Source organism: Rhipicephalus microplus, chromosome 7 (genome assembly GCF_043290135.1).
Source record: "Rhipicephalus microplus isolate Deutch F79 chromosome 7, USDA_Rmic, whole genome shotgun sequence".
Classification (NCBI taxonomy): domain Eukaryota; kingdom Metazoa; phylum Arthropoda; class Arachnida; order Ixodida; family Ixodidae; genus Rhipicephalus; species Rhipicephalus microplus.
In genome coordinates, this window is record NC_134706.1 from 18,361,378 (window position 1) to 18,374,244 (window position 12,867).

At 44.3% G+C, this 12,867-nt stretch overlaps 1 protein-coding gene across 1 annotated transcript in view; it reads left to right on the forward strand.

The window, feature by feature from the left end:
- IRSp53 (Insulin receptor substrate 53 kDa) overlaps positions 1–12,867 on the forward strand; it is a 347,305-nt gene that overhangs the window by 92,053 nt on the left and 242,385 nt on the right. The window lies entirely within an intron of this gene.

Sequence of the window (12,867 nt, forward strand, 5' to 3'; positions counted from 1 at the left end):
GAAATGTAAATAATGACATTCATGACATCCATGTCATGATTTTCAAGTTATGACTTGTCGAACATGTCCTTCACACAGTCATGGTATACCATACAAAGTTTGGTATCGATACCATTATCGAAACGGCCAGGAGAGCTAAAAAGTGTAGGCGGCTAGATAGATAGGTAGATAGATAGATACGCTCAAAGTCGCCGAAGTTCGCTAAAAAATGCTTTTCATTTAAAATTGCTGTAGTCGAAATTCTTGCGCACGAGTGAAGCCGTGCCAACCTTAAGATGGCGGCTGCGGCAGCCATCTTATTAGGGGCATGATAAGCTGTGTGTGTGTGTTTAGAAAAAGTGGTTAACGATTTCGAGTACTTAGTACTCGACTATGGGAGAGCCTAAAGCCGTCCCGTTTCCAGCGCCTGAAGAAGCAGTCAGTAATAGAATTGCTTATAGCAACATGCGGCGTTCAGCGATTGAGAAGGAGGCTTTTCCTCGCACGTCAGACGAGTTAACGTGGCAACCTTTTTGAGTCAGATAGTGCTCAAAGTTACTAGTTTTCTTTAGTAAGCCTCTAATTCAAGGCAAATTGTATTGGAGATTAAGTGACCGATACTATAGTCTCTGCGGATTATTTCTTCGGCAACAACTATCTGTTAAACTAATATTTACCGTAGCCTTTAGACTAACAAATCAAAACCGCTCGATGTCCAAGGGGGCACCACCAGAAAATAGCATGTTTCCGAGATCTTTGGAGGGCAAAAGGTGGCTTCACTACTGCTGGCAAAGCATTGCGGGTGCTTCCACTCCAGCGTTTCTTGGTTTCAGTCATGTTCTGCACTGCGCCGAAGAATTTCCACTGAGAAACGTCTAAGTGTCCAATTTTGAGTATTTCCCCCCTGCAAACGCTGATGAAATTCCCAACATAATTCCCTGTGGAACAGCAGTGATTTGCTCCCCCCCCCCCCTTCACGCACACACATGCTATAATTGCTTGGGTCTGACGTCCTTTGTCCCTTTACGTCACTACTTCGTAAAAAACAGATGCAGCGCCAGGAGCGGTATGAGTCTATGACCGTCTATATCTCGTAATATTACGTGTCCTTTAGTCACGTGAATAATGGCTTACTATTACGCTTTAACGAGTCAGGCGAATAAAAATCGCGTATTGTTACGTAACAAGCCATGTGACTAAAATTTCCAAACACGCGTAGCAACTACTGACGCCACTAAAGATCACGTAACGTTACGTAAGTAGTAAGTCTCGTGAATGGAATGACGTCACCATATACTCGCGTGACTAAAATCGCGTAATATCTGAACGTGACCGCACCGAATTTCGAAACGGGCTAACAAAATTATTAAGCACTCATGCGTAACGTATGCTGAGCTTTTTATTTGTATTTTTTTCTTCTTTTTGAGGGCATTATTCTTCACGTGTATTTTGACTGTCTTGGAACTCCACCCTGTTGCATTGTAATTGTTACTTTTAGTGCATTTGCTCAATTAATGACTGTTTTAACGTTTTTTTTCTCTTATAGATGCTCCCTCGCTTGAGGGGCCTTTAAGGGTGGGTTAATGAGTGATGATAATAGTTATCATTACGCATAAGCTCGTAACAACGTGTCACACGACATGTTCCCACTGTAAATCACGCAGCATCTATCATGCACCGTGTTCTTGCCAAAACAACCAGATAGTCACGTGAGTAAAAACAAGCAACACATATCAGTACTAGTCACGGCACTATAAAATCAGTAACATCACACAGCAGTTAGTCCCGTGAGACTTTTTTCTATATAAACAACGTAAAAACTAGTCGGGTGGCTCAAAAACACGTAACTTTAACGCATCAACCAGTGACGTCACATTTTCCCGCACGAACCACATAGCAGCTAGTCGCGTGGCTAAGATAACTCTAAACCACGCAACGTTTAGATGTGAATGAAATCATGCGACATTACGTGGCACCTAATCACGTGATCGAAACCCACATCACACTAAAAGCCCAGTTACGTGAAGAAAATGATGTAATAACTGATCCAAAGGTGGAAGGGGGTGGGGTGGAATCACTTAAATCCCTCTTTAGATGATTAGGTAGAGTGGAAGCTTACACAGCACTTCACCATCTGCGCGCGCGCCTCTTTCAAACCCTGAACTAAAAAAAAAAAACAGGACAGAAAGGAGGGGCAGCTTGTAGTATAGGTTTACCGTAAAGCATAGTTTTAGGAGAAAGTGCTATACAGGCTGGAAAAGGGAAGTCCGCTGAATAAACCACGCACAAGGTTTCCCAAGTCGCAAAAGGGGCTTTAACAACATGTTGGGCACGTTGAAGGCATTAAGGTTTCATGCTCGGCCCTTGTTCCATGAACGCCGGCGAGCGAGCGAGTCGGCCAAGCGCACTCGCAACTCCCCTGACCCCCACACGGTGCTTGGAACACAAAGCTGGCCTACGCTATAGAGCCTCTTTCTAATGTATATTTTTGTTAAACTTCCACGTACTTCAAGCCATATTGTATCCCATGCAGGAGTGGGCAAGTGTTTTGTGGAAACAGACGATGGAAAGGTTACGACGCCTTCGAAACCGTATCATTTTAACAGCGCAGCAGCTTCGCAAGCTCCCAGTATACTAGACTTGAGAAAACTTCATTTGTAACAAGTACATTGGGGGCCCAAACTTAGGCCCCTCGGGTTGCCACGGCAAGATTTGGTCAGTTCACTGCTTCGCGGCCCTACTGGATTACCAATAACTTGGTTCAGTTCAGTTGAGTTTTATTTGCTTAAAAGCCCACATTCAGGGAGTGTTACATAAGGGGTGAGATTACAAATAAAGTGTAACAGCGACGATTCTATTAACAATGCAGGTGATTAGTTAAGCGTTCTCGGAAAGTACATGATGAGGCAACGTCAACGGTTTCACGAGGACAATTAAGCCATTTCAGTCTGAATTATGATTTTGGTCTTCTATCTTTGAGCTAGCCAAAGCGTCGCGCCGTAGCCACTCAAAGAGGTCCGGGTTTTCGCGATGGGCCTCGACGTATGTCATAATCATGTGCACACGAAATGCTGATGCTGACTCCGTTATCATCGCGTCCCACCAGGAATTACCATTCTGCAAAGTTCTCGCCTATCACAGCGCGCACTAACAATTTTAAGTATTCTTTTTTTCCCCGCACTATAACCGACTAGAATAACCTCCCGCATGAAATTCTTTCATCTGACAATGTGCTGAAATCTATTGATCAAATGTTTGACTTGTAAAATTTTGTATTAATATTTTACAGTGTTTTCAAAATATTTTGTATTGTCCTGTTTATTGTTTTTACCTCGCCAAAGATTGTATAATTGTTCTAACGGCTCTGTAACACCCCCACTCCTGCTTGGGCCCATTTGTGGCCTGCAGTATTGTATAAATAATAATAATAATAATAATAATGACCTCGGATAGATGGCGCTCACCGACAGAGGGGGATGGGCCAAAAACTGGGCGGCAGGATACCTAAATCAAGCTAAAGTGAAATTACAGCCAACCTGAAAAACTAGTTTAGAGATAATACTGCCAATAAACAAAAATGTTTGCTGAGCAAGCGGTCAAATCATCTCTTGTTCCTGACAGACATCGCTACGAATTATAAACTAAAGATCTGAAAAGGTTAGGGTTCACTAGCACCGTAATCTTTTAGTTGCATTGATGTAATCAAACACAGTTGAGCATATATCCCTGTGGCAGTAATCAAACGAAGTACCGCCAAGTGATTAAAGTACTGGTAGATTTACTTGTATTCATAGCTTTTGTAATGGGGCTACTAAAAAAATGCAATAACTCGACCATCACGCGTTCTCTTCGTCTTCCTCTTCTTCGTCTTTTCTGCTTCGCAACCTGAACACGTGCTGCTCCCGGCGTGCGCTTTTTGCAAAGCGCCGATTTATTCAAAGCGGAATGCAATACGTTGGATGAGCGAAAGAAGGAGTACTTCAGAGAAAGAAGAAAGATAGAAATAGAGGGAGACAGAGGGAAAGACTGGGAAGGAATAGAAAAGGTAGAAATATAGAAAGAAGTAGAAACAGAGAGAGAAAGAAAGAGAAGGAAACGCAGGCAGAAGAGAGATAGAAAAAAAAACAACAACAACCAGAGAGCAGCACGGAGAAGGAAATGAGAGGAAAAAGAGGCAGAGAGAAAGTGGAAGCACAAAATAGAGACAGAAACGAAAGAAAGAAAAAAATATATATATGAAGAGTGAAAAAAGGCAGGCATAGAAATAAGCAGAGAGACAAATAAAGAAAAAAAAGAAACCAGCACGCAGTCGAGATAGAAAAACAAAGAAAACTAAAGACAGAATGCAATGAAGAAAAAAGAAATTAAAAAGAAATAAAGGTCACGTAACTTTTTTTCGTACATCTCCTAATAGTTTCGAATGACCTGTCGAATTTTCAACTACTCACTGTTGGCCAATGGCCCAGAGTGCATACGTGCCACTAGTTTTGAAGGACAAACATACAAACGAGGTTTTCGCATTTCCGGCCTTGTTAAGCTGAGTGGCCTTCCTTGTTTCTCTGTTATTTCTTCTTTATTCCTTGCATTGTTTTTTGTTTAATAAAATAAATTTATCATAACTGTTACCAAAAGCAAACATTTTCATTCAAAGCACGAGTTTTTGTTTATTGGGAAATAACATAACAGATGATTTCAAAACTATCCATGACGTGTCATTTTGAATTTATGAACATGTTCTTCTATGTAACAAGGCACCGCTTGTGTTAATGGCCGCTCCTCCATGGTAGGTTGCGCCGGAATAAAAAGACAATCAATCAATCAATTTCCAGCCATGCGCCACTCGTACAAGCGGTGCAACTTTTTTATTTTTCTATTGTGACGCAAACTTACCCTATAGTAAAGACCTGATTCGTTGCAAGAATGTGTGCATCAGACTTGTGCCGCGAGACCAACGCTGAGCATGAAGTCAAGAAATGTTCAATATTAAGTGGTCACAGCTGGTCATGTCGCTGGAGTGAAGGCGGTTCCTTCCACACTTTAAAGAAAGACTCTAGAAGTTCATGGCCAGTGGCATTCTCTTTCCACACCAAATGCCGTATTGTATTTCACAAGCTGAACTAACGCTTACGGTCTACGCTCGTAAAACCTCTGCCACCTTGTGTCTCACGTATTTTTTACTCATGTCCGATACGAACAATGTTACTATTCGTCGCAAAAAGAATGACCCACAAGACTCAAATTCTCGGAAACCGCGACCTTTTCGTTCTTTCAATCACGACAAAGACAAAAAGGAATTCCCGGAAGTGAACCATTCATATCAAAGCGTCGCTGTCAAAGAAAAAACAAAAAACGGCCATACGAGCTGATACGACCCACGGGAGATAACCGTTCATTGCTCGGGGACATTCACATACCCTTGCGCGAGCTTTGTCACCCAGTCATATCCTTCCTTTTCTCGCGTCTTATCACCCAACGTATAGCACAAAACAACCACTGCTGTGCGCTTGAAGACCGTCCCGGCTTTCCCTTTTAAATGACCCCGCCCCCTGCGCTACCTCCCTTCTTGCCGAAATACCAAATAAATTGTGAAATAGCTTGACGGAACGGCGGGGAATCACCCCGTCGTCTGCGAGCATTTGCGCGACGTCTGCGGTGGACACGGTGAAACAAACGCATATGACCGTCACTCCTCCCCACCACCGCAGTTTCGTATACGACGTCGGAGACCCATAATTCAGCGGGCGACGCTTAGCGCCGCAAGGCTTGCGCTTGTGGGGACCCCTAAATCTTGCACACCAACCCCGGGTATAGTTGTGAGTGGCCCTCTGGCATATGCGGCGATTGTCGTTTAGGATGGAACGTTAAAGGCACAAAAAGTGAGCAATAAGGACAAAAGAGCAAAAATAACATTCTGAACAGCGTGAAAACGCAGTATTCTTTCGCTCTTTCTGTCATTATTTCCCATCTTTCTATTCATTAGCTGTATCTTTCTCTCGATTATTTTACTGCTATTTCTGTTTTTCTCTATCCCCCTTTCTATTTAACTTGAGGCCAACTGTGGTGTTTGCGTTGCCAGATTCTTACATAGTTTAGAGACAGTTAGGTATTACAGAAAATATTAAACAAGAAATGTTCATTTGATTTGTTGGGAGACAGTATCAATGATTTAATAAATCCCTTTATAGCACGTAGTTGTACATAAGAGCCCCGCCGCGGTGGTCTAGTGGCCAAGGTACTCGGCTGCTGACCCACAGGTCGCGGGTTTGTATCCCGGCTGCGGCGGCTGCATTTCCGATGGAGGCAGAAATGTCGTAGGCCTGTGTGCTCAGATTTGGGTGCACGTTAAAGAACCCCAGGTGGTCGAAATTTCCGGAGCCCTCCACTACGGCATCTCTCGTAATCATATGGTGGTTTTGGGACGTTAAACCCCACATATCTATCTTATATATATAAGAATATCTGGCGTTTTACCTACCAAAACCACGATACGATTATGAGTTACACCATAGTGGAGGGCTGCGTAAACTTCGACCGACGGATGTTCTTTAACGTGCAAACACATCGCGCAGGACACCTGCCTCTAGCTTTTCGCCTCCATCAAAATGAGACCACCATGGCCGAGATTTACCTCTCGGTGGTCGCGCCCAGCAGCCGGTTATAGTCGTTGGATTATAGTGGCGTAGCTAACCTCAACTGTTTTTTAAAGGCGATAGTATTTCTCGGGAGCCATCGGTGCGAAAATTTTGGTCTGTCTGTACATTTGTCTGTTTGTCCGCGGTAACGATACCTCGAACGACGCCAACCGATATCTCAAACGGCCAACCCCATCCGCAGCGCCCATCAATACTGCTCAAGTTTCAGCGTTCACACTTGTGCGATTGTCAGTTAAAAAAAACAATTATTGCGCATATCTGAGACACCATAACAACACATCTATATTGTTGCATGTGTGCCTTTATACTAGAAAAGGCACACACACAAGCGTTTATCACGCTGCGCTGACAGTGCAACGCGATGCTTGAAAAGGCAAGTGTTTCCAACGCTTTGCTAAGATGACACGGTGGTGGCACCTTCACGTCGCTTTGCGTTCTGCTCCTAATCACCTCCGAGACAGGCGCGCATCTTCCTCCGCGGGTGCTTACACCTTCCTTCGTTTTCAAAGATAACTGCCATATGGCGCTTGTGCCTGACGTGCCCAAGGAGGTTATACTATAACCTCCTTGAACGTGCCTCGATGTGCTCGTTCGCCTTCGCTGCACGGATCGAGACTCTCTAACGCATTACTTCCAGAATACAATTCACCGATTTTTTAGCGGAGAACATCAAATAAACGTGTTATTCATTCTCTCCATAAGCAATGCTACCTTCTTTCGACCACATTTGCAGTGAAACATGCAGATACGGGGCCAATTTTTCTCCCTTCACTTTTGGTGTGTCTCACCCCCTCCCTTTCCACAAAAAAAGATTATCTATCTATCTATCTCTCTGTCTCTATCTATCTATTTTGCTCTCTGTAGTATACAAGCTATTTACAAAGGTAATTGCTAACAGAGTAAAGAAAACATTAGAATTCAATCAACCGAAGGAACAAGCAGGATTTTGAACAGGCTACTCAACAATTGACCACATTCATACTATCAATCAGGTAATAGAGAAATGCTCAGAGTATAACCAACCACTATAAATAGCCTTCATAGATTACGAGAAGGCGTTTGATTCAGTAGAAATATCAGCCGTCATGCAGACACTGCGGAATCATGGCGTAGATGACGTATATATAAACATTCTGGAAGAAACCTACAGGGGATGAACTGCTACCATAGTGCTTCATAAAGAAAGCAACAGAATACCAATCAAGAAGGGTGTAAGGCAGGGAGACACAATCTCCCCAATGCTATTTACCGCGTGCTTACAGGAGGTTTTCAAAAGCCTAGAATGGGAACAGTTAGGGATAAGAGTTAATGGAGAATGCCTTAGTAACTTGCGCTTCGCCGATGACATTGCATTGCTGAGTAACTCAGGGGACGAATTGCAACTCATGATTACGGAGTTAGACAAGGAGAGCAGAAAGGTGGGTCTTAAAATTAATCTGCAGAAAACGAAAGTAATGTACAACAACCTCGGAAAGGAGCAGCGCTTCGAGATAGGTAATAGTGCACTTGAAGTTGTAAAAGACTATGTCTACTTAGGGCAGGTAATAACCGCAGAGCCTAACCACGAGGTTGAAGTAACTAGAAGAATAAGAATGGGGTGGAGCACATTCGGCAAGCACTCTCAAATTATGACAGGTAGTTTGCCACTATCCCTCAAGAAGAAGGTATATAACAGCTGTATCTTGCCGGTAAGTAGCTACGGAGCAGAAACCTGGAGACTTACAAAGAGGGTTCAGCTTAAATTGAGGACGACGCAGCGAGCAATGGAAAGAAAAATGGTAGGTGTAACCTTAAGAGACAAGAAGAGAGCAGAGTGGATTAGGGGACGAACGGGGGTTAAGGATATCATAGTTGAAATAAAGAAGAGGAAATGGACATGGGCTGGGCATGTAGCGCGTAGTCAGGATAACCGCTGGTCATTAAGGGTAACTAACTGGATTCCCAGAGAAGAGAAGCGGGTTAGGGGGAGACAGAAGGTTAGGTGGGCAGATGAGATTAAGAAGTTTGCGGGTATAAATTGGCAACAGCAAGCACAGGACCGGGTTAACTGGCGGAACATGGGAGAGGCCTTTGTCCTGCAGTGGACGTAGTCAGGCTGATGATGATGATGATGATGATCTATCTATCTATCTATCTATCTATCTATCTATCTATCTATCTATCTATCTATCTATCTATCTATCTATCTATCTATCTATCTATCTATCTATCTATCTATCTATCTATCTATCTATCTATCTATCTATCTATCTATCTATCTATCTATCTATCTATCTATCTATCTATCTATCTGTCTGTCTGTCTGTCTGTCTGTCTGTCTGTCTGTCTGTCTGTCTGTCTGTCTGTCTGTCTGTCTGTCTGTCTGTCTGTCTGTCTGTCTGTCTGTCTGTCTGTCTGTCTGTCTGTCTGTCTGTCTGTCTGTCATTCTTTTTACCGCTACCAGTGTTCTCTTTCCCGCCATGTCTATTCCGTCGTTGTGGGAACCAACCGCGGGGAAAGGTGAGTGATTGTACCTTTCCGGAGAAAAGTGTTTGTTCGCGTGACCGGCCACCATTTTCACGGCGGCAAATTTGGCTTCCGCATGCTTGATCCTGTTGGGGCCGCTTCGTACGTCCTCAAAAGAGCTGATGGGTGTGCCATAGTTGCCTGAAGGCCCCCACAGAACACAGCTTGCCGGTGGTGGCAAACGAACGAACGACCTACCTCTGGATTACGCAGGGTACAACGTTCATAAACGCACCTCCAGCAAAGTGTAGAGGAGCCGCAGCAGTCACGGGAAGGCAGTTGAGTGTGCTGTTTTTTTTTTGTTTTTGTAGCGTTAGCTACACTTGCCTCGCTGAGCCAATTACGCGTGGCACTGGTCTGCGCATGCGCAATGATACTCCGCCGCCGCCGCGCGCGGCTCGCCGCCGGTGTGCGCGTAATTCGATGCGCTGCGCAGACGATCAGTGGTGTCACGCACCGGAGCCGGCACCTCCCTCGCACTCAGCCACGGCCGCGCGCGACTCACCGCCGCCGGTGTGCGCTTTCCAGAGGAGTGCCGTCATAGCCTTGGTAGACATATGGACGGCGACGCGCGCGCCTTCCCTGTGCAGTCGCCATCTTACACTGCGCTGGAGCTGCTTGATAGCGCCTCTGACTGGCATTTGCCACTGTGATATAGCCATGGAGAAGGAGAGTGCAAATGCTGCTCAACGGTGCAGTAGAGCGGAGAAGCTTAACTCATCGGATCTCGAAGTAGTTGCCCGGCAAAATAAATATACATGTGCCACATAATACGTATACCGTGTGTGTGTCATTGGAACAGCTGTAAGCATGATATCTGGAAAGCTAAGAATAATCAGCTGAACCTTTGCTAACGCTACGTATATCCTGGCATAGCTGAGCTAGACCACTGCCATTTTTTTTTGGGGGGGGGGAGGGGGGGCGAGCTACTGGCGCCCTATCCTGTCTCCTCCTTTTTCTTTGTTTGTCTGAGGTGCGGCACAATACATTAGGACACTTGTCTTAGTGTCGCAGGTGCAATGCGAAGGTCGGAGGCTCGGTTCCCAGCTGTGACAACATGCTTTCGTCGTCCACTTTCATTTACATTTATATTGTGATTAAACCATTTCAATTAAAATCTAACAATAACACCGCGTATGATTTCCCAGCCTCATTGTCCGCTGTCTAATATATTCGAACCATTTTTACTTTCTATACATGCGTGAAAACCCCTTTCTTCCGCGTAGTTTTTTGGGTCTGCTAAGGGGAAGTTCACTCTATTCTAACAAATGAGCTCTCTTTTTGGTGCGTTTTTTAAATTTTTCCTCGCTGTGGGCAAAGTTTTGAACAACAAATTACTAACAAAAAACAATAAAAACAAACACGTCATTTTTTTCTCCAGAAAGCCTGAATACTTGAAGCTTGAGAATACCTGCTCGAGGTACAAGGGCTCCTCGCTTCACCAAACGCACAAAACTGGAGGATGGGAAATCCACCAAAACTGCTCTTATCTCTTCGACTGACGATATTGTTGACCTGGTAGGAGAATTTCTGCTCGTGTTCGATGTTACGCACGAGCAAGGACTTCGTTCGCGCAGATTCGATTTCTGTTGCCTACCGACATCAAAGGAAACGGCGAGAAGCTTGTTTCTGCATCACGACGATACGTCAAGAAATTCTTCCACAAGGACAATCGGTGCCATCGACTTGTGAGGTTGGACGAGTTGCGATCAGAGGAAAGCAGCAGGAGCGAAAAATGAAAAATTGTGTAGACTTTGGTGACACTAAACCGAAACTGCCACACCAATGCGATCTCAACAGCTTGTCAATAATTTTCCTGCCGTCTTCAGCCACATTCAGCTGCATTCTAGCTATGTTTGCTCGTCGAATATGTAAGCCTGGATAAAGTTTGCTTACGTGCATATGTCGTAGTAAACAGCATCAAAAACTAATCAAGAAGAGAAATATAAATTATCTCTGCCGCAATGCCACAGTGCTGCGCAGTGAAGCTTCCAAAAAGTCGGAAGATATCTTTGTTACGGAAAAGTGTGGCTCGAAAACCACTGTCGCACGACAGTGAATTCGGAGCATGTTTTTCACGGACCACAACAAAAAGGGCTTCGCGGACTCCCATTTGACAACCGCTGCTCTACAAAGCATGATTGAAAACTTCAGAGTGTTTGGATCCAATCAAGTGTGAGGCCCACGGTATGGATTTTCGCTCTCCCATAGCAGAGTTCCCGGTACTCTAAATCGTTAACAACTTTTTCCAAACACTAGTGGTCGAAACGTCGGCATCGGTCACAGCTCTCGACTAAGGATTTTTCATCGTATGAACCTTCCATATTATCCTGAACATCATGCCAGATTCATTCATTCATTCATTCATTCATTCATTCATTCATTCATTCATTCATTTATTCATTCATTCATTCATCAGTGTTAATGAACCGGAATATTTCTAGCCTTAGTTAAGGTGCACTTTTCTTAATCAACCAAAAGAACGAGAGAACAAAATGCATAAACCGAAGCTACGATGTCGGTGAGGAGTTCTGAGAGTACCACAGGCTGCCAAACCAAGAAACACGTTCGTAATAACAATACAATCGATCTTGAATGTTTCTTTTTTTCTAAGTGAAGGATCAGAAGTTAGGGCATCCGTGCATTGTTCATGTCTCACGTTCATGTCTCACGTTCATGTCTGCCAGCGTGTACAAGTTGCTTGGGACAGTTTGTTTTGATTCGTGAATGCGTATAACACAGCGGCCCAACATATAAAACAAAGAAAACAAAAGAAGAAACCGAGAAGAAAAAACAGCCCTGCAATTTTCAAGGCAAGAACCTTGGACGTCTCATCATGCACGAAAGTTTACCACGGAAGGCGTTGAGTAAGTGCGAGTAATGCGAGAAATCACGACGTGATGATGATGTCGCCATGTGATATCATCATGACGTCCGTATCACCGGAATTCGTGACGTCATCATGACGTTATCAGATGCCATCATCGCTTGGTCAAAGGTTGACCGGTAACGGAGGCCGTAGCGAAGCGAATGAGGCGCAGAAAGTATGCAATGCCTCCGATCTCGAAGGCAGTGCAACGCCATGTTAGGCTGATAAAGATTTCGGAGGGAGGAAGCGGAGGATCAATACATCGACTGAGAAGGAAAGGGACATAGTTTTTCACGTACGTGCTTTTTTTAGATTGGTGGTTGAGAAGCCCGGTGAGGTTTTTTTTTTTGCTATGTCCTTACTGGATTGCACAATGTTCGCGCACTGTGTCATACGCCACCATGAGCCATATTACTAGTGCAGCAGAAATTTATGCCTTATTACTCGCTCTTTCCACTCTACGCTCTCTCTTTCAATCTTCCCCTTGCCGTTCCTATTTGTAGGGTAGCAAACTGCTTATCGTCGACTAGCTAACCTCACTGCCTTTCCTTCCTAACCATTTCTTCTCCAGCGGAATATTTTACTAGCTGCCACTGCAAAAAAAAACAAACAAACAAACAAAAAGCTACTGGAAGATGCCGACAAGCTTCACGTGTTGATATTGTCTTATCACCAGTGACGAGTATTACCTTTCTTCCTCTCTTGCACTATGAGCAAAAAGAAAACAATGGCGAGAGCGGATCAATAACGGATATCGCAATTCGATGAGACCGCCTGTAGGTCGTCTTTGGGAAAACAAGAGCCGTCGACATCTGACGCTCCTCCTTACGCCGGGACGATGCCGACTTCCTGTCTACCCTT